Here is a 5,588-nt window from a genome sequence, read left to right on the forward strand (position 1 = left end):
CTGGGGCATCATCTACTTTTGTTGCCTCCAGTAGTATTGATACTTTGCACCTCTGTAAATTGTATAGTGTTGTCTTTACCTGTTTCATCACCAGGGCCATTTGGTGCACTGTCCTCCAGGACAATACCATCCCGATCTGGTGTACTATCCTCCAGGACAACACCAGCGCCCTCTGGTGCACTACCCTCCAGGGTAACACCAGCACCCTCTGGTGCACTGCCCTCCATCGTAACACCAGCACCCTCTGGTGCACTGCCCTCCATCGTAACACCAGCATCCTCTGGTGCACTGCCCTCCATCGTAACACCAGCATCCTCTGGTGCACTGCCCTCCAGGGTAACACCAGCATCCTCTGGTGCACTGCCCTCCAGGGTAACACCAGCATCCTCTGGTGCACTGCCCTCCAGGGTAACACCAGCATCCTCTGGTGCACTGCCCTCCAGGGTAACACCAGCATCCTCTGGTGCACTGCCCTCCAGGGTAACACCAGCATCCTCTGGTGCACTGCCCTCCAGGGTAACACCAGCATCCTCTGGTGCACTGCCCTCCAGGGTAACACCAGCATCCTCTGGTGCACTGCCCTCCAGGGTAACACCAGCATCCTCTGGTGCACTGCCCTCCAGGGTAACACCAGCATCCTCTGGTGCACTGCCCTCCAGGGTAACACCAGCATCCTCTGGTGCACTGCCCTCCAGGGTAACACCAGCATCCTCTGGTGCACTGCCCTCCAGGGTAACACCAGCATCCTCTGGTGCACTGCCCTCCAGGGTAACACCAGCATCCTCTGGTGCACTGCCCTCCAGGGTAACACCAGCATCCTCTGGTGCACTGCCCTCCAGGGTAACACCAGCATCCTCTGGTGCACTGCCCTCCAGGGTAACACCAGCATCCTCTGGTGCACTGCCCTCCAGGGTAACACCAGCATCCTCTGGTGCACTGCCCTCCAGGGTAACACCAGCATCCTCTGGTGCACTGCCCTCCAGGGTAACACCAGCATCCTCTGGTGCACTGCCCTCCAGGGTAACACCAGCATCCTCTGGTGCACTGCCCTCCAGGGTAACACCAGCATCCTCTGGTGCACTGCCCTCCAGGGTAACACCAGTATCCTCTGGTGCACTGCCCTCCAGGGTGACACCAGCACCCTCTGGTGCACTGTCCTCCAGGGTAACACCAGCATCCTCTGGTGCACTGCCCTCCAGGGTAACACCAGTATCCTCTGGTGCACTGCCCTCCAGGGTGACAACAGCACCCTCTGGTGCACTGTCCTCCAGGGTAACACCAGCATCCTCTGGTGCACTGTCCTCCAGGGTAACACCAGCACCCTCTGGTGCACTGTCCTCCAGGGTAACACCAGCATCCTCTGGTGCACTGCCCTCCAGGGTGACACCAGCACCCTCTGGTGCACTATCCTCCAGGGTAACACCAGCATCCTCTGGTGCACTGTCCTCCAGGGTAACACCAGCATCCTCTGGTGCACTGCCCTCCAGGGTAACACCAGCATCCTCTGGTGCACTGTCCTCCAGGGTAACACCAGCATCCTCTGGTGCACTGCCCTCCAGGGTAACACCAGCATCCTCTGGTGCACTGCCCTCCAGGGTAACACCAGCATCCTCTGGTGCACTGCCCTCCAGGGTAACACCAGCATCCTCTGGTGCACTGCCCTCCAGGGTAACACCAGCATCCTCTGGTGCACTGCCCTCCAGGGTAACACCAGCATCCTCTGGTGCACTGTCCTCCAGGGTAACACCAGCATCCTCTGGTGCACTGCCCTCCAGGGTAACTGCCCTCCAGGGTAATACCAGCATCCTCTGGTGCACTGCCCTCCAGGGTAACACCAGCATCCTCTGGTGCACTGCCCTCCAGGGTAACACCAGCATCCTCTGGTGCACTGCCCTCCAGGGTAACACCAGCATCCTCTGGTGCACTGCCCTCCAGGGTAACACCAGCATCCTCTGGTGCACTGCCCTCCAGGGTAACACCAGCATCCTCTGGTGCACTGCCCTCCAGGGTAACACCAGCATCCTCTGGTGCACTGCCCTCCAGGGTAACACCAGCATCCTCTGGTGCACTGCCCTCCAGGGTAACACCAGAATCCTCTGGTGCACTGCCCTCCAGGGTGACACCAGCACCCTCTGGTGCACTGTCCTCCAGGGTAACACCAGCATCCTCTGGTGCACTGCCCTCCAGGGTAACACCAGTATCCTCTGGTGCACTGCCCTCCAGGGTGACAACAGCACCCTCTGGTGCACTGTCCTCCAGGGTAACACCAGTATCCTCTGGTGCACTGCCCTCCAGGGTGACACCAGCACCCTCTGGTGCACTGTCCTCCAGGGTAACACCAGCATCCTCTGGTGCACTGTCCTCCAGGGTAACACCAGCACCCTCTGGTGCACTGTCCTCCAGGGTAACACCAGCATCCTCTGGTGCACTGCCCTCCAGGGTGACACCAGCACCCTCTGGTGCACTATCCTCCAGGGTAACACCAGCATCCTCTGGTGCACTGTCGTCCAGGGTAACACCAGCATCCTCTGGTGCACTGCCCTCCAGGGTAACACCAGCATCCTCTGGTGCACTATCCTCCAGGGTAACACCAGCATCCTCTGGTGCACTGTCCTCCAGGGTAACACCAGCATCCTCTGGTGCACTGCCCTCCAGGGTAACACCAGCATCCTCTGGTGCACTGCCCTCCAGGACAGCCCTATCTGACCCACTCATTTTATTTTCCCAGCTGTTAAACAAGGCTGTCATGTTTTCTAAGAAGAAAATCTTGTTGGTGTTGTCTTTTTATAATAGAAGCAATTTTCTCCCACAGGTGTTATCTCGCTTGGGCAGACCAAAAGACATTTTCCTGATTTTATATCAATAGTGGTTGCTGGTTTAAAGTTCCTGCATGACCCATGGCACCATTTACCACAGAGACTGCATGCAATCCAAGCATGACTTCGTCTGTTACTCTTTCTGCAGAAGTTTTCAGTGTTTGAACAGTTCTTCTGGGTAGGCTGGCTAGGATAAGGTTACTATAAGAAAAAGAATTCTGTTTTACATGTTGGTATATATACTATAGTTTGATATATACGGATTTTATGTAATACAGTTTCAGTCTCATACAACAATCTTTCCTCCTACACCTGAACAGTTCTCCTGGGTAGGCTGGCTAATAAGCCTACTATAAAAGTATTTTGTTTTACATGTTGGTATAAATAAACAGTTCTCCTGTTGACTAGGGTAGAGGTCCACTATATAAGTATTTTGTTTTATATGCTGGTATATATACTGTAGTTGATGCATAGTTTTTGTAATTATTTATAGTTTCATTATCCCATAACAAACTTTCCTCCTGGTACACTAAACCGTTCTAGGTTGGCTAAGTAAAAGTCAACAAAAAAGTACTTTGTTTTAAATGCCAGTATATATATTGTAGCTTGATATACATAGTTTTATGGATTATTTATAGTTTCAGTACCCCATAAACTTTCCTCCTGGTATATTTTAAACAGTTCTCCTGGCAGGCTGGCCAGGGTAAAGGTCTGCTATAAAAGTATTTTGTCTGATACCTATGTTGGTATATATAATGCAGTTTGATATATTTACGTTTATAGATTATAAAGATATGATTATTATTTGGCTTGTGTGTTTGGTGAACCGGTGACAACTGGCAGCTTTTACTGCATGTTGAAGGAAATTAGTGACCTCTAGCGCTCTTTTTTACAGCCTGAGGTTTTGGGCACTTACAGATCAATGTACGTATTTAACTTTTCTAGATTTTGTCCACCTCTACCACATCAAATGCTATTTTATTACTATTGCTGGTTATGGTAGGGTAACTGGTGAGGAAAGATTACTGGAAGAATATTTGCCGAATATTGACCGCTGCCAACTACACGTTTTACGTATTTCCACAAGTAACTGTATACTTCTCGTATTTCAATAAATTAAGAATTTTCTAATTTTTGTCACTCCACCACACTAAGTACCATTTTGTTACTGTTATTAGCTATGGCAACACTGCTGAAATGGTTTTTGGATGATAAATGGTCTTATGTTGTTGTGTTGCTGCCTTCACTCACAACTTTACACTCTTTATCGTATTTCTACAAAATTGTACAATTGTCGCATTTCCTCAAGATTGTGTACCTTCTCGTATTTCAACAAATTTTTATTCAATGGTATCACTAGACTATATGTCAGGTACACTAGCAGGTTCAGGAAGATTACTGATATTGAGCTGACCTGTGTGGTAGGATCCTGGCAACTGTTTACAACACCAATTATCTGTTAGGCCTATTACTTCACTTAATTTTCACCATAACATTTATTATAGCATCTTATCTATACACTACGGTACCACTGTGATATGCACTATATCACTATGTATTACACTATTATCCAGGAGACTCTTTCCTCTTGCAAATTTGTTGTAAATTTTTTTGTGTGTGTGCACACGGCACCCTACTCCCCTCTGGGAGTACGGTTCTGGCTATGTTTTTACAAAGTTTTTATCCTTTCTTGGCTCAGTGTGTACTATTATTTGCTAGATTAGTTCCAAGTGCTGGAGGGATGCACTTTAAGTTCACTGGCACAGTTTCAAGTTTTTAGCACACATAAGAAGTAGTGATACACAAATAACCCGCACATAAAAGACAGAAGCTTACGACGACGTTTCGGTTCGACTTGGACCATTGACAAAGTCACAGTGTGACTTTGTCAATGGTCCAAGTCGGACCGAAACGTCGTCGTAAGCTTCTGTCTTTTATGTGCGGGTTATTTGTGTATCGTTCCAGTCACGGTATTGTGCCTTTTTGTTATTTATAAGAAGTAGTGATAATCCACGAAAACGACGGAGCACGGCGGAGCATCTACGATGTTGGTGCTGTTTTCTTTCCCTGAGTTCCACTGCCTTTTTATGCAGAGGAGTTGTGTCTCCACTTTTTAAGGCTTTTGAAATTTCACTTACAAGCCATTGCTAGTGATGTTTTACATTTTATCAATAACAAGTTCCAAGAATCAGTTCCTGGTGTTGCATGCGTCGCTATCTTTTCTATTTTCTTTTCGAAATCAGTGTAATATATGCATATGGTATAAACCTTGGTAATAAATACCGACAAGTTGGTTTAGAAAGACACGTAATCAAACACTATAACATATTTATTAGAAAACGTTTCGGTCCTGGGACCTTGATCACTTCTAACATACAGAGGTAGAAAGACATTATATATATAGGCGGAGAGTGAGATGTGACGCACGTGACCTGAGGAATGTCATAAGAACATAAGAATGGAGGAACACTGTAGAAGGCCTACTGGCCCATGCGAGGCAGGTCCTTATCAAAACAACCTCTACCTATGATGAGGACGGGTAGACGATGAAATCATGTGACTCCTGTGTTGTTGGGTTGGTGCTGCTTAAGTATCATGTATGCCAATGTTTTTTAAATTTTTTAGCTTCCAGTGTTACGTTCTATAGTGTCGGTGACGGCGATTAGTGAGGCTTCTAGGCACCGTCGGCGTCTGAGGTCTGGTTCGGTGAGAACAAGTTGTGCCTCATTCCAGTTCATCAAATGCCCCGTGGAGTCTCTGTGGAGGACACAG

The sequence above is a fragment of the Cherax quadricarinatus genome, chromosome 51 (genome assembly GCF_038502225.1).
Source record: "Cherax quadricarinatus isolate ZL_2023a chromosome 51, ASM3850222v1, whole genome shotgun sequence".
NCBI classification, from domain to species: domain Eukaryota; kingdom Metazoa; phylum Arthropoda; class Malacostraca; order Decapoda; family Parastacidae; genus Cherax; species Cherax quadricarinatus.